This window comes from Antechinus flavipes, chromosome 2 (genome assembly GCF_016432865.1).
Source record: "Antechinus flavipes isolate AdamAnt ecotype Samford, QLD, Australia chromosome 2, AdamAnt_v2, whole genome shotgun sequence".
Taxonomy (NCBI): domain Eukaryota; kingdom Metazoa; phylum Chordata; class Mammalia; order Dasyuromorphia; family Dasyuridae; genus Antechinus; species Antechinus flavipes.
The window spans coordinates 180,618,407-180,644,786 of record NC_067399.1 but is presented as its reverse complement, the minus strand read 5'-3'; the positions used below and the strand labels follow the sequence as shown (position 1 = coordinate 180,644,786).

Genomic DNA, 26,380 nt, shown 5'->3' with positions numbered 1-26,380 from the left:
ATGTGGCAAATAGATATTTACAGAATTGCTGAGAGCAGAACATAGCATTTTCTTGTTTGTAAAATGGGCATAAAATTATGAATCTGTTCTCCAGAGAATGTAGATGAGACCAGTAAAGTTTATTTTCCTAGGTGTCATGCTTCCAGTCAGCCAATTTCTGCAATTAAAATAATGGGTGAAAAAATGAAATTCTATTATCACATTAGGTAAATACAATAGTAATGGTTTTCACACCAATATTTTTCAATTAGTTAAAAAATTCCATGTTTGTTAAATGATGAATATAATAGGATGGGAACATCAGTTTTTGCTAAACACATGGCCTGTGAACTTCACCAACTTGGAGGTGTTACTTCTTCATAAGTACTACATGAATAGTAGGTATGGTGTCTAATATTTTTTACCAGATTTTATGTATGCACCCCTAATTTTCAACAGAAATAAAAATATAAAAATAAACTTTAGATGAAATATAGATATGATTCTCTTAGACTAAGAAATTTACATATACAAATTATATTTCATTAATTAAATAATTCCCTCAAGATATAGGTCTTATAAGCCTTTTATTTGCAGAACACTATAAGCTAGGGAACAAAAAGATAAATAACATAGTCTATGTCCTTAAGATCTTACAACATTTCTTAGACTAGGGTCTGTGATCTTTTTTTAAAAATATATTTTCATAAATCTATTTCAATATAATCAGTTTCCTCTAAAATCATATTTTATTTTATGCATTTAAAACATTATTTTGAAAATGAATTCATGTAGTTCACTTATAATGCCAAAAAGTTCCATAACCTCCAAGAAAGTTTAAAAAATTGGCTCTCATAAAGCCTTCTTTTTGTTGGAACAAAAGAGAGGAAAAATGGAGACTTTCTGATAAAATTAATTAGCGGTTAACATCTAAAAGTTAACATCTAAATTCTAAATTATTTGTTTCCAGATTTTTTTAAATATAGCATACTTTTTAAGTTCAATTGAGATTAATAATTATAAAGTGGGAAGAACTTTTAGACATAGTTTAAGTGCTAGATTTTTAGCCCTGGTCTTGTCATTGTCTAGCTATGAGAATTGAAATAAATCAGTAACATGTCTATGCCTTTATGTTCCCATCTCTAAAATTAAAGAGTTGGACAAAAATGATCTTTCAGCATTCTTTTAGAGCTTTCTGTGACTAAATAAATGCTTTGATCATTACAACTTGAATTTAATTCATCAAACTTGATTCCAGAATTCAACAGCTATGTATTAAATATGTGATATATGCCAACACACTGTAGTAAGCATTAAAGATACAAATACAAAAATGAAATAGTCTGTCCTTCAAGAGATTTTGAGAGATTGTTAAATTAAAGGTGATTATATGAGGAAGAAAGCACTACCATCTGATAGATGAAATGGTCAAATCTGATAGATGATCAGAACAGTTTTTGCTTAGAGGTAACACTGATGTGGAACCTAAAACAAAGTTTAGAATTTGCAGGGGCGGGGTACAGTTGTGAAGAGATAAGGAATATAGAACACCAAGTTTCATGAATGGCTAATTAATAAATTTGAGTAGCATACAGAAAATGATATGAAATAAATCAGAAAGGGGAGACAAACAAAAGATGTTCAAGGTCCATCTGCAAAATTTGTACTTTAACTAAGAAAAAAATAGAAAGCCACTGAAATTTTCTAATAAAGAAACAATATGATTTAGGTTTAGGAATATTAATTCAGCAGGAGTGGGGAGAAGACACTTGAAAGGCAAGAGATTTGAAGTAGGGAGACAAGATAGCAAGCTATTGCAATGTTTGAAAGGAGATATTAAATCAGTATGAACCATGTATTAGGTTACCAACTATGTGATTAGAGATAAAAGGACAAATGAGGAATATATAAACAAAATTTAGCACTAGATTGGATATAGGAAATAAGAAAGAATATTGAAAGGTTGTAAACCTGTATAGTTGAAAGCATGATGATGCCCTAAACATAAGCACAAGTGTTTGAAGGAGGGACTTTAGATTAAAATAATTAATTAAAAGAGTAAAAGAAAATAGAGTAAAGGTTCAAATGCCCAATTTGAACGCAATCCTGAGTAGAAGGTGTGATTATAAATGATCATTAAGACTAAGGAATCAAATTATAACATACAAATGAGAACATACAAAACAAAGAGAAACCAGAACAGATAATTTAGTAACATACATATTTAGAAAAAATGTTTTTCATATTTAAAAAAACAGTATCAAAAAAGTAGGATGCTCAAGAAAACATTATCATACAGCTAGAATGATACCTTATCACAAGTTGCAGAGGAATGAAGTAGAATGAGGGCTGAGAAATATGTCATTTAAAATTGATACTTCAAAACATTGATATTTGTGAGACATTTTAGTTTAGCAGAGATTAGAAGCTAGAGTTCAATGGATTGGTAAGTGAAAGGAAAGAAGATGTAGAGATGATGAATGTAGAAAGCTTTTCTTTTAGGAGTATGACTATAAAAGCCAAAAGAGATAGAGGACACTAATGAATTAGATGCCTATGTTCACATGGAACTTAGCCAGTCACTTCTTCAGACACTGGTATATTAAATATACTGCCATTGACTTCAAAATGTGGAAAATAGAGCATTTTGATATCTTCACCATTTGTTGAAATTACATTCATTTTCATTCTTCCTCCCCCCATTAGTCATGTATATCTTCCCATGTATCTCTAAATTTATCACGTATATATTCTTTCTTCAAAAAAATAGTATTCCACCATATTCATATAATAAACATTGGTATATAAAATGCATTTCTTTAATAAAAATAATCATTATTCCTGACAGTTTTTGGAAGGCAAATAGCTAACATAATTTATATGATTATTAGGGAAATTGAGCCAGTAATGTGTCATGTGAGGGATTTCCTTTTGAAGTGAATAACATACTGTGAAATTAAAGAAAAATGTAGTGAATTTTTTATTATGTTATTCCTGTCAAAAATCATAATAGCATAATTGAATCTATCATCCTCTTACTGTAGTAAACCTTATTTGTACAAATTTTTCTTAGCTTGATACACACACACACACAAACACACACACACATACACATATATATCATGCTTGTACTAAGAGTTGGGGAAAATAATAGGTAGAGTGCTAAACCTGGAGAAAGGAAGAATTGGGTTCAAATTCCACATCTGATATTTGCTAATTGTGTGATGATATATGAGTCATTTAATAATTCTGCACACCTTATTCCTTGCAAGTAAAAAAGAAACATTAATATCTCACAATCTGGAAAGTATGAAATTCAAAAGAAATATTTTATATAACATGCCTTTCAAACTTGTAAGTACTAAATAAATGTATGTATCTATTACTGCAAAGACTTTATCATCTTTTCTCCTAGAGTAAATGCTAATTGTAATAAATCTGAGTTTGCCTTACTTTTATCATAATTTTCCTTGCTATGGTCATTATATATTATTTTGTCTTCATTCTTTCCCTGCTCTGTTAGTCATATATATCCCCATGTGTCTCTAAATTTATCATATATAGATTTTCTTAAAGTAATACAGTATTTCACTATATTTGTATAAGAAAATTTGACTACTCACCACTTTAATTCCAGTTATTGGCAATATTCAGAAATGTTTTTAAAATATCAAGTTATAAAGAGATCATTGATGTTATGGAATATTATTGTTCTGTAAGAAATGACTAGCAGGATGACTACAGAGACGCTTGGAGAGACTTACATGAACTGATGCTAAGTGAAATGAGCAGAACCAGAAGATCATTATACATTTCAACAATGATACTGTATGAGGATGTATTCTGATGGAAGTGGATTTCTTCGACAAAAAGATCTAATTCAGTTTCAATTGATCAATGCTGGACAGAAACAACTACACCCAAAGAAAGAACACTGGGAAATGAATGTAAACTGTTTGTATTTTCATTTTTCTTCCTGGGTAATTTTTACCTTCTGAACCCAACTCTTCTTGTGCAAAAAGAGAACTATTCAGTTCTGAATACATATATTGCATCTAGGGTATACTGTGACATATTTAACATGTGTGGGACTGCCTGTCATCTAGGGGAGGGGAATGAAGAGAGGGAAGGGAAAAGTAGGAACAGAAGTGAGTGCAAGGGATAATATTGTAAAAAAAAAATTTACCCAGGCATGGGTTCTGTCAATAAAAAGTTATAATTATTAAAAAATAAATAAATAAAGAGATCATTGAATACAATAACAAGATTATGTGATAATCAACTGTGATGGACTTAACTTTTCTCAACAATGCAGTGATTCAAGGCAATTCCAATAGACTTGGGATGGAAAATTCCATGCATATCCAGAGAGAGAATGATGGAAACTGAATATGTATTGAAACATAGTATTTTCATCTTGTTTGTTTGTTTCTAATATTTTTCCTTTGGAGTCTGATTTTTTTTTTTTGCACAGTTGATAAAAATGGAAATATGTTTAAAAGAACTACACATATTTATTTAATCTATATCAGATTACTTGTTTTGAGTATGAGAGACATGAAGGGAGGGAGAGAGAGAGAGAATTTCGGAATACAAAGTCTTATGAAAATGAATGTGGAAAACCATCTTTACATGTATTTTGAAAAATAAAATATTGTTGAAAAATTTAAAAAACCTAAATATAAAAGGAAAATGCTTTTTTGTTTTAAATCTCTTTGGGTCTCAGAGGCTTGAGGGAATTTGTATTGATTATATTTGTCATGTCAATGGATTGGCTAGCTTCTTATGAATGATTTTGTACCACATTAGCACCATATTTATGAATTTTTAAAAAGTTTTATTGTAAGTCAGACAAAATAATTTCATGTTGTTAATTAAACTATTTCACATTTAACTTGGAAAATTGACCATTAATTTTTGTTAATGATTATGAGATTTCAGCAATTTGTAAGTATTTGCAGTAGAACTTTTTGGTTATGTTGCATCAGGTGGCATATGACATTTTCAAATTTCACAAGAAATATAATATAATCTTTTATTTCATATGATTCTTTTGACGTGTGGATTTTCTTTGAAATCCATTTTCAGAAGCTCTCATATCAAAAGCATACAAAAGCCTGAGATCAAATTATCTTTGTCCCAGAAATACCCCTGTTTCTAATACTAATATTAGAAAGAATAAACACACACACACACACACACACACAAAAGAGAGAGCAAAGATGATAGAGCAAAGATAGGAATTTGCACACTCTCCCCCAAACTTTTCCAAATTCTTTAAAATAATGGCTCTAAACAAATTTTAGAACATCACAACATCCAAAGATATGGAGTAGAATGTTTTCCAGGGGAAGTCAACTTAGAAGGTCAGCAGAAAATATCTAGGAAACCAGGATAGAAATCCACCATACAGTTCTTATTCAGGCCATGCCAGCACAGCCTTGGCCCCAAGGCCATACCAGTAAAGTGGGAACAGATCTAAGGACCTTTGAATCATTAGCAATACTAGTGGTTTCCAGACCTCTCAGCCCAGAGACACCAAAGAGGACTTGGAAGTTTAGCAGAAAAGGTCTGTGGCAACAAGATTGGAGTCCTATGGGCAAGCCCAGCACAGTTCATTCCAGTACAACCCCAGCCTCAGCCCAGACTCCAGAGCTAGCAAATTAGAACTATGTTGCTTCAGCACACTAGATTTTCCAGTTACAGTTTCAGGGCAGAAAAGAGGGCTTGTGGTACCCTAGAATAATACCTGAAAATAGCTATACAAAATCTCTAAATTTCTGCACCATGCATCCTTCCCTCCTGGAAACAAAGCTTTCCTTTAACAAAGGGTGAAAAGCTGAATAATAGGATAGGAAAATAAGAAGACAATAGAAAAACTTTCTGACAATCAAAAGTCACTATGATGACAAGGAAGATCAAAAGCAACTATGTTGACAAGAAGGATCAAAACAAAGCACTCAGAAGAAGGTAAGAAATATAACAAAGTCAGAGATTCTATAACCAAAGTCTCCAAGAAAAGTAAAATTTGAAGCATAGAAAAGTAAAATTTGAGACATAGAAAAGTTCAAAAGGGATTTTGAAAATCAAATAATAAAGAGAGAGGAAAAATTAAGAAAAGAATTGAGAGTGGTGAAATGGTAATTCAAAAAGATAATGAGAAGAATGTCTAAACAAGCAAAATTGGCTATTGGGGAGGAAAGTGCAAGAGCTCAGCAAGGAAAATAATTCATAAAAGTAGAATTGAGCCAAAAGAAACTAATGATTTTATGAGAAATCAAGCTACAATAAAGCAAAAACTAAAAATAGAAAAATATGTAAAAGATGTCATTGGAAAAAGAACAGTCCTTGAAAATAGATCCAGAAGAGATCATTTAAAAATTATTTGTCTACCTGAAAGTCATGATCATTAAAAACATCTGGATATTGTCTTTCAAGACATTAACAAGGAAACTGTCCTGATATTCTAGAAACAGAGAATAAAATAGAAATTGAAAAAAATCCCAGTGATCACCTCCTAAAAGAAATACCAAAATGAAAACTCTCAGAAATATTATAGTCAAATTCTTGAACTCCCATGTCAAGAAAATATTACATCCAGAAAAAAATAATTCAAGTACCATGGAGCCAGTCAACACAAGATTTAGCAGTTTCTATACTAAAGGACCAGAGCACTTGGAATATGATATTTCAGAGAGCAATGGTGCTAGAATTACAACCAAGAATCACCTATCCAGAAAAAGTGAGCATAATCCTTCAGATAAAAAGGTCATCATTCAGTGAAATAGAGGATTATTAACAATTTGTGATGAAAAGACAAGAGCTGAATGGAACATTTTATTTTCAAATACAGGACTCTAGAGAAGCATAATAAGGTAATCAGAAAAGTTATATCATCAGGGCCTTAACAAGTTTTATCTATTTATATTCTTGCATGAGTGTATGATACTTATAACTCATGAGAATTATGAGTTAGGAGTATATATAGTGAGAGAGCAAAAGTATGAGCTGAATATGAAGGAACAATAACTTTAAAATGAAATTAAAGTGTAAGAGGAAAGTACTAAGAGAAAAGGAAAGGGAGAAGTGGAATGGTTAAATTATTTGCCATAAAAAGGCAAGAAAAAACTTTTACAGTGGAAGGGGAGGGAAAAAGTGGAACCTTACTCATCAGAATTGGCTCAAAAATATAACATACACACTCAGTATGAATATAGACATCTATCTTACCCTACAGGAAAGTAAAAGAGAAAGGGTATAATGCAAGGGTGATAAAAGAGAAGGCATATTAGATGAAGGAGTGGTCAGTAGCAAAACACTTTTTTTTAAATTAAAGCTTTTTATTTTTCACAACATATGCATGTAAGTGAAATGAGCAGAACCAGGAGATCATTACATACCTCAACAACGATACTGTATGAGGATGTATTCTGATGGAAGTGGATCTCTTCGATAAAGAGATCTAATTCAGTTTCAATTGATCAGGGATGGACAGAAGCAGCTACACCCAAAGAAAGAACACTGGGAAGTGAATATAAACTGCTTGCATTTTTGTTTTTCTTCCTGGGTTATTTATACCTTCTGAATCCAATTCTCCCTGTGCAACAAGAGAACTGTTTGGTTCTGCACATATATATTGTATCTAGGATATACTGTAATTTATTTAACATGTAAAGGACTGCTTGCCATCTGGGGGAGGGGCTGGAGGGAGGGAGGAGAAAAATTGGAACAGAAGTGAGTGCAAGGGATAATGTTGTAAAAAGTTACCCTGGCATGGGTTCTGTCAATAAAAAGTTATTAAAAAAAACATATGCATGGACAATTTTTCAACATTAGCTCTCGCAAATTCCTGTGTTTCAATTTGCCCTCCTTCCCCCCTGCCCTACCCTAGTTGACAAGTGGTCTAATATATGTTGAACATGGTAGAAATATGCATTAAATCCAATATATGTATACATATTTATACAATTATCATGCCACACAAGAAAAAAAAAGAGAAACAAAATAAAATGCAAGCAAACAACAATAAGAAGGGTGAAAATGATATGTTGTGAATCACTCTCAGTTCCCACAGTCTTCTATCTGGGTGTAGAAAGCTCTCTTCATCCCTGAACAGTAGGAACTGGTTTGAATCCTCTCATTGTTGAAGAGCGTCATGTCCATCAGAATTGGTCGTTGTATGTTGTTGTCATGTATAATGATCTCCTGCTTCTGCTCATTTCACTTAGCATCAATTCATGTAAGTCTCTCCAAGCCTCTCTATATTCATCCTGCTGGTCATTTCTTATAGAACATAATATTCCATTACATTCATATACCACAATTTACCCAACCATTCTCCAATTGATGGGCATCCGTCATTTTCCAGTTTCTAGCCACTGCAAACAGGGCTGCCAAAAACATTTTGGCATATGCAGGGTCCTTTCCCTTCTTTAGTATCTCTTGAGGTATAAGCCCAGTAGTAGCACTGCTGGATCAAAGGGTATGCACACTTTGATAACTTATTGAGCATAGTTCCAAATCCAGAAGGGCTAGATGTATTCACAATTCCACCAACAGTGTATTAGTGTCCCTGTTTTCCCACATCCCCTCCAATATTCTGCATTATCTTTCCCTGTCATTCTAGCCAATCTGACAGGAGTTGTTTTAAATTGCATTTCTCTGATTAATAATGACTTGGAGCATCTTTTCATATGGCTAGAAATAGTTTCAATTTCTTCATCTGAGAATTGTCTGTTCATATCCTTTGATTATTTATCAATTGGATAATGGCTTGATTTCTTATAAATTAGAGTCAATTCTCTATATATTTTGGAAATAAGCCTTTATCAGAACCTTTGACTGTAAAAATGTTTTCCCAGTTTATTGCTTCCCTTCTAATCTTGTCTGTTTTAGTTTTGTTTGTACAAAAAGAGTGAGAATATTATATTTATAATTCTCTTTATCATGAGATCATTGTAACTGGCACCAGTCTTCTAATAGTTGTAAAGAGTCACATTAATCAAAATTGATCATCTTATAATATTAATATTGCCATGTATAATGATCTACTGGTTCTGCTCACTTCACTTAGCATCGGTTCACGTATGCCTCTCCAGGCCTCTTTAAGATCTTCCTCCTGATTGTTTCTTATGCAACAATAATGTTATACAACATAATGTTCATGTATCATAACTTATCCAGCCATTCTTCAATTGATGGACATCTACTTAGGTTCCAGTTTTTTGCCACTATGAAAAGGGCTGCCACAAACATTTTTGCCTATGTGGTCCCTTTGCTGCCCTTAAGATCTCTTTGGAATATAGGCACAATAGAAATACTGCTGGATCAAAGGGAATGCATAGTTTGATGACTTTTTGAGCATAGTTCCAAATTGTTCTCCAGAATGGCTGGATCCATTCACAGTTCCACCAACAATGTATAAGTAGCCCAGTTTCCCCCTTGTCTCCTCCAACATTTGTCATTATCTTTTCATCTTAGCCAATCTGAGAAGTGTATACTGGTGTCTAAAAGTTGTCAAAATGCATTTCTCTGATCAGTAGTGATTTAGAACACTTTTTCATATGACTAGAAATAGTTTCAATTACTTCATCTGAAAATTGTCTGTTCATATCCTTTGATCATTTATCAACTAGAGAATGGATTGAATTCTTATACATTTGAGTCAATTCTCTATACATTTTAGATATGAGGCCTTTATCAGAATCCTTAAATCTACAAATGATTTCCCTATTTATTGCTGCTCTCAAACCAACAGAAGATTAAGCCTCTCTATACTAAAAGAAGAAGAAGAAGAAGAAGAAGAAGAAGAAGAAGAAGAAGAAGAAGAAGAAGAAGAAGAAGAAAAAAGAAAAGAAAAGAAAAGAAAAACAAACAAAAACATATAATGGGATTCTGGCTTTTAATCAATTTAAGTGGGCTTCTACCCATTTCTCTTTCATGGGAGAATTCATCCCATTCACATTCACAGTTAAAATAAGTATTTCTGTATTTCCTTCCATCTTATTTATCCTAATTTATGCCTTTCTCTTTCCTTTTCCCCTTCCTTCCTCCACAGTATTTTGCTTCTGATGACCACTTCCCTCAAACTGTCCTCTCCTTTGAGAGCCCCATCCCTCTTTTTTACACATTTCTCCTAATACTTCTGTTTTTCCTTATATTAGTCTTTCCCTTTCTTTTCTCCCTTTCCCTCCCATTTCCCTATAAGGTGAAACAAGTTTCTCTATGAAACCAAATATGTCTCTTTGAGCCAAATCTGATGAGAATAAGATTCATGCAATGCTCATCTCTTTTCCTTCTTTCCCTCAATTATAATAAGTCTCCTTTGCCCTTTGTGAAATGTAATTTCCCTTATTTTACCTCCCCTTCCCTCTTTTTCCAGTACAATCCCCTTTCCATCTTATTTCTTTTTCATATTATCATATTATAATCAAATTATAACTGTACTCTCTAAGTATACACATAATAGAAATATAACTCTCAAGAGTTCTTTCCTTTTTTACCTTTTTATACTTCTCTTGAAATCCGTGTTTGAAAATCTTTTTTTTTGTTGTTGTTCAATTCTGGTCTTTTCACAAAAAAATGGTGAAATTCACCTATATCATTAACTGACCATGTTCTTCCCTGAAAGATAATGCTTATTTTAGCTGGACCACTTATTCTTGGCTGTAAGCCAAGTTCCTTTGCCTTTCAGAATATCAAATTTTATACCCTTTGATCTTTTAAGATTGAAGCTGCTAGGTCCTAGGTAATCTTAATTGTGGTTGCTAAGTATTTAAAATGTTGCTGCTAGCAATGTTTTTTTCCTTGGTGCAATAGTTCTGAAATTTATTTATGATATTTCTTAGGGTTTTAATTTTATGTCTCTTTTAGGAGGTGTTTGGTGGATTCTTTCAATGGCTATTTTCCCTTCTGATTCTAAGACATGAGGACAATTTTCTTTATGATTTCCTGTAAGATAATGTCTAGGGTTTTTTTTTTCTCATCATGGTTTTCAGGATGTCCAATAATTCTTAGATTGTTTTTTCTACATCTATTTTCCAGGTCGATTATTTTCCTAGGAGGTGTTTCATATTGTCTTCTCCTTTTTTCATTTTTTTTTGTTTTTGTTTGACTAATTCTTGAAAATTTCTATTTGTTCAATTCTAATTTCTATTGTATTATTTTCTTCAGCTACCTTTTTTAGATCCTTTTGTATTTGGTCCAATTGAATTGTTTTGTTTATTGCATTTTTTCCATTTCACAAATTTTGTTTTTCAGTGAATTGATATCTTTTTTATATCCATTTTGTAAGGCATTATAGGCTTTTCCCATTTTATCATATCTGTTTTGTAGGAAGTTATATGCTTTTCCCATCACTTCCTGCAAATATCTCTTTCCTTTCCACATTTTTCTTTGATTCTCTTTTAAGATCCTTTATGCAATCTTCCAAGAAAGTCTTGTAAAATGGGAACCATCTAATATCTCTCTTTGGGGCTTCATCTCAAGTTTATTTGATTTTAAGAACTTCAGGATTTAAGGTCTGTTTTCTCTCTCTCTCCATAAAAGCTGTCAATGGTGAGAGTTCTTTTGTTTTTTTTTTGGTTCATTTTTTTAAGGCTTGAGGTCTACTCTTAAAGACAAGGAGCAACTGTTGCTTTAGTTTGCCTTGGGGCAGTTCTGCTGATTGACTTTTGGTGCTGGGTAATTTCAGCTAGGTCCCACGTAATTTCGAGGCTCAGTGGTTTACAGTTACCTTATATAGCAAATCTTTCAACCCCACTGCTTGCAACCAGGACAAGGTAACCTAAGAGGCTCACAGAAGATTCCCAGGTGTGTGAAAGCTGCAATACTCTAACTCCCTGCTTCAGCTTCTTGCCCTGGTCTCCCTGCGCTGTGGCAGTTCAGCCAACTGTCCCCCTGCCCATTTGAAACAGATCTGTTATTAAGTTCTTCCAAGGTATCTTCTTTTAGAAATGTGTTTTACTCCAAAAAATTGTGGGTTCTTTGACTTCAAAACCAGTTTAGAGGCTTAATCTATTGTTGGGTTGAGAGAGGGTCAGAGGAGGTCACAGAAAGTCATGTCTGCTCTCTACCATCTTGGCTCAGCCCACTCTCCTGAAGAAATTTCTAAAATATACTTGATTATTTTTTCATTCCATCTATTTCCATTCTTCTCCTTGCCTAGTGACTCACTGATTTTTCTTTCTTATCCTTGAGCTTTCCTAGAAAATAATTCTATAATAAACTACATTTTTTCTTTCAAAGAAAATTTAATTCACATATGAATTTCAGATCAAATTATAGGCTAAAAACTCAAATGAAAGCATGGAAGATTATGAAGGGACACTGGGGCTCACTAGGGTGATCATAGAGTTCTCCACAGGAAAAGCTATTTTAAAGAATGAGGTAATTTGGTCTTTTCCACATGAAGCATTTGGAAGTCCTCAGTTTTTCAATTAAAATCTTCACTTAGATTTTAAGTTATCTGTTATCCCAAATGTAAGACTAAATCTTCAGAACTATAGGGTTTGGAGAAGAAGTAGCTGCTGGCAGAATAGATAGAGCACTGAGCCTGGAGAAAGGAAGACATGAGTTTATATTCAGCCTCAGAAAATTCCTAGATAATGACTTTAACAAAGTTGTAGGATATAAAAGAAAACCACATAAATCAAAAGTATTTATTTATATTACCAGCAAAACCCAGCAGAGAGAAATAAGAAGAGAAATACGATCTAAAATAACTGCAAGCAGTATAAAATACTTGGGAGTCTACCTTCTAAAACACATACTAAAAATATGGGAACACAATTACAAGACAATCTTCAAGCACAAATAAATGGAAAATGTTTAATTGCTTATAGGTAGGTTAAACCAATATAATAAAATGACAATCCTGCATAAAATAATTTACTCATTTACTACCATGCCAATAAAAGTACTAAAGAATCAATTTATAGAATGAAAAAAGAAAAGAAAAAAAAGCTCATCTAGAAAGACCAAAAGTTCAAAAATATCAAGGGAATAATTTTTTAAAAATACTGTAGAAATGTAGCCTAGAAGAACCAGATTTCAAACTACTTTACAAAGCAGTAATGATAAAAACGCTTTTTTAGTGAATAAGAAATATTTTAGCTGGTCAATAGAATAGATGAGATACAGAAAATGCCGAAGTAAATGACCTTAATAATTGAAAAACTCAAATATTATAGATTGAACTCACTATTTGAGAAAAAAGTGGGGGAAATATAAATCAGTCTGTCAGAAACTAGGAATAGACCAATATCTCACATCCTATAACAAGATAAGCTCAAAAGAATTTAAATATGAATGGTGATATAAGCAAGTTAGGAGGTTATGAAAAAAATTGCCTGTCAGATCCATGGATGAAATAATAGTTCTTGATTAAATAATCGAAAAGGAGCATCATAGAAGGCAAAAATGATCATTTTGATAAGAGGAAATTAAAAAGATTTTCAAAACAAAACTTATGCAACCAAAATTAGAAGTAAACATAAAATTGGGTTAAATTTATAGTAAATTTATCTGATAAAGGCCTCATTTCATATATTTATCTATATATCTTTCTATATAAAGATATATATATATACACAAATACATATATGTATATGCATACATACATGCATGCATATGTATGTATTAACCAAAATTTATAAGAATAATAGTAGTTTTCCAATTGATATGTGTTCAAATGATATAACCTTATCAGTTTTCAGAAGAAAAAACAAAACTATCAATAATTATGTAAAATATTCTAGATAACTGATGATTAGAGAAATAGTAAAACATTTTTGAGGTAACATGTCTTATCCATCATATTAACTAACATGATAGAAAAGAAATATGACAATTGTTATAAAGGGTGTAGAAAAATAGATATAATAATGTATTGCTGGTAGAGTTGAGAACTGGTTCAGTTATTGAGGAGAATATTTTGGAACTATGCCTAAAGGGTTATAACTATTCTTACTATAAACTGTATAAATTATACTTACTCTTTGACCCAGAAATACTATTAGTAGTTCTGTTTCAAAAAGTGATCAAAGAAAAGATAGAAAGACAGACAGACAGATCTATCTAGCTATCTCTATATGTAGATATTGATATCTGTCTATCTATATGTGTGTATATACATATGCATAAATTCATATATTTAAAATATTTTGTCAGTTCTTTTTTAGTATCAAAGTGAAGAGATCATCAATTGGGGAATGATTAAGAAAATTTTGATAGAGTGCAATAAAATATTCTTATAGTATTATTAGAAATGATAAAGGGGAAGCTTTGAAAAAAACCTTGGAAAGACATAAATAAAATGATTCTAAAGTGAAAAGAATCAAAAGAACATGGTACACAGTAATAAAAATATTAAATGTTAATGAACTCCCAAATATTTAGCTATTTTATTCAATAAAATGATCCAGGAAAATTCCAAAAGACTCACACTAAAAATTGTTGTTCACCTTCAGGGGAACAACAGATGAACTATGAAGATAGAAGCATATTTTTTCACTTCATGTTTCTTGTTTTTCCACCCAACAAGATTAATATGCAAATATGTTTTGTATAACTTCACATTTACTATGGATTATTTGTGTCCTCTTGGGTAGGGGAGGAGTTAGAGGGAAGAAAGCCAAAGTCAAAATATAAAATAGAATTTAAAAATACTTTAAAAAAGCTTACTAGCTATGTGACCCTGGCAAATAACTAAACCTCTGTTTATTTCCTTTTAAATAGCACCTACCTCAAAGGTTTTGTTATGAGGAGATGTTATTTGTAAAGAAGCATAACCCACAATGTGCTTCCAATGTAAAACTACAGTGCTTGGAAAATTAGAACTATGCAAATGCTTATTTATTCCCCTCTCTTTCCTTTATAAGAGGTATTGCATTCAATTATACAAAGAATGGATGAATCTGGGTGTTGAGGCAAATTCTTATTAAGGTGATTTCAATAAGCATTTATTAGACTTATTGTTTTACCAGTGTGTGAATTTATTCCACTAATGCAGATTAACACCAATCTGTGGCTTAGTAGATAAATCTCCAGGAGAAATTTGAGGCATAGAAAGAGGAAGAGATGAATCCATTGTCAAATGCCTTGAAAATTTCAAAGATGTGGTTCGAACCCAAGTCTTCTGATGCCAGGTTTAACATTCTTCTCTGCCATTTCCTCTCCTTTGCCATAATTTACCATGATATACAAAATTTTGAAAAGCAACAAGCTAGTGACTCACTTTGGCAAAGTCATTATGCTATATTTTGGGGGACCATTTGCCCCTGCATGCCTATAATCTTTCTCCTTGGGAACCTGTTAGTCCCTGTTCTCATGCCTATTTTAAGCCCAATGTTCCCTTTTCATCCTCTAGGTTTGTACCCTGATCCCCAGCTTTTCATAAAATGGACAAATACATGTATTTAATTCATTTATTAAATCTATCATCACATCAAACATTCATTCATAAATCCTATATAATGATAGTTATGTATATCACTTTTTCTAGGTTCAAGAAATGCATAAAGGAAATGTAAGACAGTACCTAACTGGCATAAAATAGTCATTTAAATTAAAGGAACCATGTTTAGATACAACATCTGGTATATGCACCTATATTTACTAGTAAGATAGCAGAATAAAGTGTGCATACTTTACGTTCTATATGTTATCAAAGGAAGAAAAGATAAAGATGGGAAAATACCAGACTGAAAATCATGGTTAAAAAAAAAGTAGACTTCATAGTATACATTTTAATAGATGAGAAAAATCTTGGGAAAGAATATTGTATTTCCAGAAAGAGAGGTAATATCTCAAGATCCAAATTACGTCAAGGTAGAAGAGTCTCATGTCATCCCAGGTTTAGAGAAGAAAGAATCCCCCTGTACTTAGGTTGTGATTGTACTCATTCCTATCAGAGGGTAGAAATAGCAGCAAGAGCTATAAGTTTTTAAAAAGTTCAAAATCGGCTTGATATAACAAGACATCCTTATATTTTGGGTGATCCACAGTGGAAGGGATGGACTCCAGGGCTAATGATTATATTTTTCCTCATTGAAGACCTTCAAGCAAAGGTTTTGTGGTACCTTGTCAGGTATATTGTTGCAATGGGCCAGAATTCTGGAGAAATGTACTTGAAATAAGGATTCTTACAACAATGTGTTAACTCAGTGGAACTGATAAGACAATGGTTATCTAGTCTAGCATGTGTCTTATCTAATTCAGTATGATTGATTTAATCTTGCAACAAGGTGTTAATTCAGTGGAATTAAGATAATGATTCTCTATTTCACATGTATTTAGTACTGACTATAGTTCTATAGGTTGACACCTATTTTACAAGATTGACAACTATTGATGATGCACTTATAATAGAGTATATAAGGGCTAAGAGATCTGGGAGGGGAGACAGACTCAAAGATAAAGACTGTCCTTTTGCTTCTCCACTGAGACAAGAAAAATTCCATCTTTGATCAGCCTTGTGGTGGCTTTCCTGCCTCCTGCATTCTTCTACTAAAAACAAGACCCATTCCAGAGGGCCTCCAGAGAGGTAGCCGGGTCCCAGGTGAAGGAGACAGACTGTGAAGGAGATAATAAAGACTTTGAACTTTATCCCTGACTATTCTCATGGTGATTATTCTACTGAAACCAAGACTGGTCTGAAAAATTCAGAAAGCTAACCAAAACATAACATATTATAGAGAGGATCCTTGGTCAGCTGAGGGTTAAAATAGATAACTTCTGACATTCTTTCCATTTCTGATGTAATTTGCTTTATGAGGAAAAGGATACTATTTTCTAAGAGTTAATTATTAAAGTGGACTAACTGGAACCAAGAATTGTATAATTAATAATAAATAGACACAATAAGCTAGGTGAGTGATAGTTTGTGAAAGGCTTTCAAAAGGAAGATCATGGGCTTTGAATATCGTCTTAGAGGTAGTAAGGAGTCAAAAAACCAAAGTATTTGAACAGAAGAATGACATGATCCAAAAGTTATTTCCCTGAGAATATATTAAATAGGAAGTTAATATAACATTCTATCACTGTTCTCACTGCCTATCATTCTGGTCATAACAGTGGTAACCAAATGAATAGTTCTGAGGGGTTGTAACTACAGTGGATGACTTTTTTTATGTTTTTGCAAGTCTATTAATAGATTCATCTCTATCCCATCCATCCTTACAATCACTAAAGTCATTCTTTTAACAACATAATGGTACAGAAAGCAACCACAAGGCAGATTCTTCTGAGAGTTGAAAACTGTTCCTGACAACATGTTCGTAGTCAGCTAAGCTCATTTGGTTTAAACTAGACTCCTTCTTGATTTCCCCTATCAGGTTTTTTTTTTTCTCCTATATCTGTATTTGTGATAGGCACAGTGCCAATGTAGTTGTCATGCTGTGTTGAATCAGCACTTGTGGATAGTTCTCATCTACACAGTGAGTGGAATTAAGGTCTACTCTTGGGAACATTGACACAGAGAAATGAACCTATAAAAATAGTAGTAAAAATTCTCCTCAAAATTCAAGCATAAATATGAAGTTTATATTGAAATGAATTAAAGAATAAAAACTTGATAATTTTAAAGCAATATAGACATTTGACCTGAGCAATATATAAATAAGAATGAGAGTTCCCACCCTTGATGACCTTACATTTTAATGGACATTACATGACAAGTTCATAGATTAGAAAATCAACTTATGTACAAATAAAATGTTGTACCTCATCCTGATGATCATTTCTTATAGAAAAATAATATTCCATAACATTCACGTATCAAAACTTATTTAGCCATTCTTCAACTCATGGGAATTTACTCAGTTACTAGTTCCTTACCACTACAAAAAGGTAAATATTTTTGCATAAGTGGATCTGTTTCTCTTCCTTATGATCTCTTTGGGATACAGACCCAAAAGAAAAACTGCTGGTTCAAAGATTCTGTACAATTTCATATCCCTTTGGGAACAGTTCCAAATTGCTCTCCAGAATGGTTGAATCACTTCACAACTTCATCAATAATGTACCAGTGTCCCAGTTTTCCCACATCGCCTCAACATTTGTCAATATCTTTTCCTGTCATCTAAGTCAATCTGAGAGGTGTGGAGTGATATCTTAGAGTTGTCTTAATTTGCATTTTTTGATCAATAGTGAGTTTGAACACCTTTTTATATGACTAGAAATGGTTTTAAATTCTCCATCTGAAAATTGTTCATAATATTTGGCCATTTATTAACTGGAGAATGGCTTGAAATTTTGTAAATTTGAGTCAGTTCTCTATATATTTTATAAATGAGGCCTTATCAGAACCCTTGAATATGTATATATGTGTATATGTGTGTGTGTGTGTGTGTGTGTGTGTGTGTGTGTATATATATATATATATATATATATATATATATATATATCCAGTTTATTACTTCATTTCTAATCTTGTCCGCATTGGTTTTGTTTGTGTAAAAAAAAATTTAACTTTATATAATAAAAATTATCTATTTTGTATTCATCAATGCACTCTGGCTCTTCTTTGCCCACAAATTCATTCTTTCTCCATAGGTCTGAGAGATGAACTATCTTTTGTTCTTCTAACTTGCTTATAATATCACTCTTTATGTTTAAATCATGAACCCATTTTGACCTTATCTTGGTACATGGTGTTAGGTATGGATTAGTTTCTACCATGCTAATTTCTAATTTCCCAGCAATTTTTGTCAGATAGTGACTTCTTATTCCAAAAGCTAAGGTCATTGGTTTGTCAAATACTAGATAACTATAGTCATTTACTATTTTGTCTTGTGAATCTAATCACAAGATTAGAATCTAATCTAATCTATTCCACTGATTTGACTACTCAATACCGAATGGTTTTAATAACCACTGCATTATAATATAATTTCTATCTGGTGGTTGTATCTTTATTTTCATTTTTTCATTAATTTACTTGAAATTCTTGACCTTTTGTTCTTCCAGATGAACTTCATTATTTTTTCTAGCTCTGTAAAATAATTTCCTCAGAGTTTAATTTCTATGGCTTTGAATAAATAGATTAATTTGGGTAGTATTGTCATTTTTATTTTTATTATATTAACTCAGCCTATGCATGAGCACTTGATATATTTTCCAATTGATTAGATCTGATTTTATTTGTGTGGAAAGTGTTTTGTAATTGTGTTCACATAGACTCCCAAATATTTTATATTACCTAAAGTTATTTTAAATGAAATTTCTCTTTCTATCTCTTGCTGCTGGAATTTGTTGGTAATAAGTAAAAATGCTGATTTATGTGAATTTATTTTGCACCCTGCAACTTTACTAAAGTGATTAATTGTTCCTAATAGTTTTTTTAGTTCATTGTCTAGGAATCTGTATATATCATTTGCAAAGAGTGATAATTTGTTTTGTTTTGTTTTTTCTTATCTACTCTAATTTTTTTTTTTTATCTCTTTTTGCTCTCATTGACAAACTTAAAAGTTTCAACAAAATACTGAATATTAATGGTGATAGTGGGCAATCTTGTTTTACTCCTGATATTATTGGGAATAGTTTATGTCCATTATATGTGATGCTTTTAAATAGATGCTACTGATCATTTTAAGGAAAAGTCCATTTATTCCTATACTTTTTTTTTAATAGAAATGACTGTTGGATTTTGTCAAATGTTTTTTCTGTATCTTTTGAGAGCATCATGATTTTTGTTAGTTTGGTTATTGATATAGTGAATTATGCTAATAATTTTCCTAATATCAAACCAGCCCTGCATTTCTGTTATAAATCCTACTGGGTCATGCTATATTATCCTGAGGATAACTGACTATTATCCTGAGGATAACTTACTATAATCTCTTTGCTAAAATTTTACATAAGATTTTTTCATCAATATTCATTAGGGAAATTGGTTTATAATTTTCTTACTCTGTTTCCATCCTATGTGATTTAGGTATCAACACCATATCTGTGTCATAAAAAGAATTTGATAGGATTCCTTCTTTCCCTATTTTTTCAAATAGTTTGCATAGTCTTGGAATTAATTGTTCTTTAATTGTTTGGTAGAATTCAAACATTTGGTGTAATTCACATGTAAATCCATTTGGCCCTGTCAGTTTTTTTTTCCCCTTAGGAAGTTGAGTAATAGCTTGTTCAATTTCTTTTTTTATAAAATGGGACTATTAAGTAATTTATTTCCTCTTTTGTTAATATGGGCAATCTTTATTTTTGTAAATATTCCTACATTTTACTTATATTATTCAGATTTATTGACATATGGTTGGGCAAAATGATCCTAATTATTTCTTTAATTTTCTCTTCATTGGTGGAAAGTTTGTCCTTTTTATTTTAGAACTAACAATTTGATTTTCTTCTTATCTTTTTTCTAGGCAAATTAACTAAAGATTTATCTAATTTGTTTTATTTTCATAAAATGAAATTTTATTTTTTTATTCAATAAATTTCTTATTTTCAATTTTATTAATCTCAATTTTGTTCAGAATTTCAGCTTGAGTATTTAATTTGGAATTTATATTTTGTTCTTTTTCTAGCTTTTTTAGTTGCATACCCAATACATTAATCTTCTCTTTCTCTATTTTATGCAAGTAAGCATCTAGTGATATAAAACTGCCCCTAAGAATTACTTTCACAGTATCCCATACATTTTGGCATGTTGTCTCATTATTGTCATTATCTTGGATAAAATTATTATGTCTATCACTTGTTCATGCACTCATTCTATAGGATTAGATTATTTAGTTTCCAATTAATTTTTGGTCTCCCCAGGCATTTCATTGCATGTAATTTTTATTGCATCATGGTCTGAAAAAATTATTTTATTATTTTTGCCTTTCTGCATTTGATTTTGAGATTTTTATGCTCTAATATAAGGTCATTTTTTTTTTGTATAGGTTCCATGTACTGCCAAGAAAAATATATATTTTTTTTCTGTCTCCATTCAATTTTTTCCATAGGTCTTTCATACTTAACCATTCTGGAATTCTATTTACCTCCTTAACTTTTTTCTTATTTATTTTATGGTTCAATTTTGCTAGTTCCAAGACATCAAGGTTGAAATCCCCTACTATTATAGTTTTTCTGTCTAATTTTTCTCCCAGCTCTCTTAAATTTTCCTCTAGAAAATTGTTGCTATAACATTTGATGCATATATAGTTAATATTGATATTACTTTACTATCTATAGTCTGCCTTAGCAAGATGTAGTTTCCTTCCTTATCTCTTTTCATTAGATCTAGTTTGGCTTTGGCTTGATCTGAGATTAGGATCACTACCCCTGCTTTTTTTCCCTTCAGCTGAAGTATAAAAGATTCTGCTCTATCTAGCCTTTTACCTTTACTCTGTATGTATCACTTTGCTTTAAATGTGTTTCTTGTAAACAACACATTGTAGGGGTCTGGCTTTTAATCCAGTCTGCTATTGGCTTCCAACTTATGGGAAAGTTAATCCCATTCACATTTATAATACAGCTTTCCCCTTTTACAGCCCTTCCCCCTTTCTTATATCTTTTTCCTTGTACCTCTATTCTCCCTTCCATTAGCTTTTCTCTTTCCTTTCCCTTTTCCCTTTTCCCCTTTTACTTCCCTATATGGGAGACGAGTTTCTCTATGAATCTAAACATGTCTGATATTTTTTTGAGCCAAATCTGATGACAATAAGATTCACACAATGCTCATCCCTCCCTTGTTTCCCTCAGTTTTAATAGTTTTATTTTTTTTCCTCTCCATGAGATGTAATTTACACCAATTCACTACATTTTTTCTTTATTTCCAGTAGAATCTCCTTTCCTCCTGTAATTTCTTTTTGTATCATAACAATAAAATCAAATTATCCCTGTACCCTCTAAGTATCCCCGTAAGAGAGACACACATCTCAAGAATTAATTGTATCATCTTCTCCTATAGGGATATAAGCTTTTTTTAAGTTTTAAAAGAAAGTTATTTCTTTTCTTTCTCTTTTACCTTTTTATGCTTTTCTTAAGTTCTATATATGAAGATAAAATTTTCTATTAAGCTCTGGACTTTTCATTAGAAATGAATGAAATTCACCTATTTCATTGAATGTCCATTGTTTTCTCTGACTGGTAATGCTTAATTTTGCTCGGTAGTTAAATTTTGGCTGCAATTCAAGTTCCTTTGCCTTCTAGAATCTCTCTTTGATCCTTTAAAGTGGAAACAGCTAGGTCTTGGGTAATCCTGAGTGTAGATCCTCGGTATTTGAATTGTTATTTTTTTTCCTGCATGTTGGCAATGTTTTCTCTTTGATCTGATAATTCTGAAATTTAGTTAGCATGTTCCTTGGAGTTTTCATTTTGTGGTCATTTTCAGAAGATGATCAGGAATTTCTTTAATGGCTATTTTACCCTCTGGTTCTAGGACATAATGACAGTTTTCCTTGATGATTTCCTGAAGAATGATGTCTAGGCTCTTTTTTTTCCCATCATAGTTTTCAGGAAGTCCAATAATTTTTGGGTTGTATCTCCTAGATCTATTTTCCATGTCAGTTGTTTTTCCAATGAATGCTGACCCAATGGATTGTAACCAGGACAGAATAACCAATTCTATTGTATTTTGGCTAAGAGCCTCCCAGTACGCTCTTTGGTTCATGGATGCCACACCACCCTGATTCCCTGCACTGTCCCTGCATTTGGCGACCTCCTCTACCACATTTATATGAGGGATGGCAATAAACATACAGATGCCAATAAACAGACAGTCTACTGTCGCCATTTTGGCTCCTACCCTGTCCTTCATTTTCAAAAAGCATCAATGATATCACAGATGATTCTTAACATGTGTGAATTGAAGTTAAGTGAGGAAAAGTTGCATAAGGTCATCAGCATTATGATGACTTCCACAGCAATCAAAGTCACTGGCAAGAAAAGAGTCGAGTTGACTGACAATAGCATAGGATGCAATGGATGACTTTAACATCTTTAATATATGACCAAACTCTGAGTACTCTACAGCAATTGCTCCAGTCACCTCTGTGTTCATTCAAACAAACAATTCTCATGCACACATTCAATTGGTGATAATATTAACATAGTTGGGGTAGACAACACTCTAACTCACCTACAGTTTGATACCTGTAAATTACCTTCAACTTGGTTAAACACATCTGCTAAGATGGTTTACTAGAATTCTGCTGCTGCACATGCTATTTTTTTGAAGTCATGAGTAAGATTAAGATTTGTTTGTGGACACCAAAGATATATGTGCAGCCCTGAAAAAAGATTAGCAAGCTTTCACACCAGTCATGCTAGTCCTCTTGAACACTCCATATATCTCATGCAAAATAACCATATCTAAAGAGTTCTAGCTTACAAATACAGGTCTGTGTGATAAAGAAATAAAACAATGTAAAATAAAATAATTTTGGACTGAACAAAAATGGCCATTGGTTTTATCAATATTTAAATATATTTGAAAAGAGTATTTTCAATACAATGGAAATGGTGAAAATAAGCAATAGTTTTAATGATAGTCTTCATTAAAACTACTTGGGTCATATAGCTAAAAGGAATTTTGTTTACAGAAGAACTTGTAAAATTAGTGTTTTAACAAGCTTCTTTTCAGTTAGAAAATGTTTTGTTAATATCATTGGTCACTTATAAATAATCTAGGCAGTTATTTATAAAAATTTTATATTTTATGTAAATTTATTTATATATTTATAAGAATACTGATGTAGAATAACTTACTAGAATTCCTATATAATTGATGCCCGATCATATTTTTCATGTCAAATGTTAATAAAAACAGAGCACTCCTCACAATGTGTTGGAGGTCAAGATTAAAACATAGATATGAGACAACATGACATAATGGCTATAAAACTAGCCTAAGAGAATCAATTAGGATTGTCTATGATGCATACTGACTAGGCAACCCTTGACAAGTTATTTAATCTTTCAAGTATTCCAAGACAACTCTCTAAAAGAGACTTAAAGTGCTGCAGCACTTAACAAGCAAAAACTGATCTTAATTGATCCTTCATTGATAGAGGGAGTTTACTTATCAGATCTATATACCACTAAAATCATAGGTTTTACCTCAACACATTTATTATTGTTAATATTATCAATCATTTCTTATCTACCATGTGATAGGCATGTCACTAAGTGCTAGGGATACAAAAAACAAGAAAAAAATTCCCTGTTCTCAAGGAGCTTATAATCCAAGGGAGAGATTATATGAAAATAAATATATGCAAAGCATGATACATGCAGAATAAATAGGATGTAATTAATGGGGGAAAAGGTGATAGAATTAAGAGGCTTTGGGGAAGGCTTTCAGTAGAAATGAGATTTTAGTTGGCACTTAAAGGAAGCAAGTAAGTGGAAGAGGGAAATTGTTAAAGGTCAGAGAAATTGCCCAGAAATGAGAGGTGGGATTTCCTCTTTTTCCAATATCCAGATTACTGTCATAGCTTTGAAGAGTAATTGTTGGGGAGACAAGTATAAGGAGACTGGAAATGCCAAAGGGTCGTCGATTATAAAGGATTTTGAATGACAAACAGTACATTTTGTATTTGATCCTGCACGTGAAAAGGAATCACTGATATTTATTTAGTACATTAGAGCTGTGTTTTAAGAAAATCATTCTAGTGACTGAATAAAAGATGCATTAGATTGGAGAAAATTAGAGGCAGGAAGACCCACCACAGACTATCACAAAAATTTAATAATAGTAATGAAAATGTGCACTAAAAAAGTGGTGGTATCAAAAGAGAAGTGTGTGGTATAATAGAAATATGTTATAAAAGTTGAATTGAGAGGCCATGGCAATAGACTGAATTTAGGAGGTGAGGGAAAGTGGACTGGAAAGATGATGTCCTTACAGTAATGACAGAGATAGGATGTAGAGGGCCTCAGGTAGTGGGGAGACTCTTGGGGAGGTATAAGACCCTTCAGCTCAGAGGAAACCTGCTAACAATATCTAGTTTGGTTTCCCATTTTCCTTTCAGTGTTTTCACCTCCCTTTGGTGTTTTCACCTTTCCTGAGAAGTTAGGATGGGTGTGATCACCTCTGTTCTACTTTAAACAAGGATACTTACAACAAAGTATTAACTCAGTGGAATTAATGAGACAATGGTTATCTAGTTTACATGTACAAAGTACTTAACATGATGATGTAATAGTTCTTCAATTCACACATATTCAGTATGCTGTAATGACACAATTGTAATAGGATATATAAGAACTGGAGAGGGACAGGCAAAAGAGAAGGCAGACAGGCAGGCAGACAAGCAGACTGGCAGACAGGCAGACTGGCAGACAGGCAGACTGGCAGACTACTGGAAGAGACTGGGTCAGACTATGACAGACACAGACTGTGTAAGAGACAATAAAGATTTTGAACTCTATTCTTGTCCATTCTCATGATGTCTATCCTGCTAAGATCAAGGCCCTTCTGGAGGACCTCTGGAAAGCTAGCCCCGAATATTACAATAGGAGGGAGTAGAGATTTAGGGAGAAAGAGAAGTTCTCTTTTGAACCTTTTCATGATTAAGATATGTATTAGCATCCAATTCAAGATGTCTGAAAGGCATTTAGAAAGTTAATATAGGAGGTCAGCAAGGGGCAGAGCCAAGATGGCAGAGTAAAACTAGGAAGCTGTTTCAGCTCTCCTAATTCCCCTCAAAAACCACATCAGACCAAGCTTCTAAACAGAATTTGGAACAATAGCCTACAAAGATAAGAAATAAAACAGTTTCCTAGTTCAAGATAGATTGGAAGGACTTCAAGAAAGTCCTGCTCATTTTGCTTAGCATCAATTCATATATGTCTCTCCAAGCCTTTCTGAAATCATCCTGTTGGTCATTTCTTACAGAATAATAACATTCCATAACATTCATATACCACAATTTATTCAGCCATTCTTCAATTGTTGGGCATCCACTCAGTTTCCAGTTTCTGGCCACTACAAAAGGGGCTGCCACAAACATTCTTGCACATATAGGTCCCTTTCCCTTCTTAAAGATCTCTTTGGGATTTAAGCCCAGGATTAACACTGCTGGATCAAAGGATATGCACAGTTTGATAACTTTTTGAGCATAGTTCCAAATTGTTCTGCAGAATATTTGGATCTGTTCACAGTTACACCAACAATATATTAGTGTCCCTGCTTTCCCACTTCCCCTCCAACATTCCTTATTATCTTTCCCTGTCATTCTAGCCAATCTGACAGGTGTGTAGTGGTATCTCAGAGTTGTCTTAATTTGCATTTCTCGTATTAATAATGACTTGGAGCATCTCATATGTCTAGAAATAGTTTCAATTTCTTCATCTGAGAATTGTCTGTTCATATCCTTTGACCATTTATCAATTGGAGAATGGCTTGATTTCTCACAAATTAGAGTCAATTTGCTATATATTTTGGAAATGAGGTCTTTATCAGAAC

The 26,380-nt window shown here is 32.5% G+C and overlaps 1 pseudogene; it reads right to left on the bottom strand.

Moving 5' to 3' along the window:
- The window catches only part of LOC127546514 (5-azacytidine-induced protein 2-like), a 198,986-nt pseudogene extending 176,281 nt beyond the window's left edge, over positions 1-22,705 (bottom strand).
- Between the last annotated feature and the right edge of the window lie 3,675 nt (positions 22,706-26,380).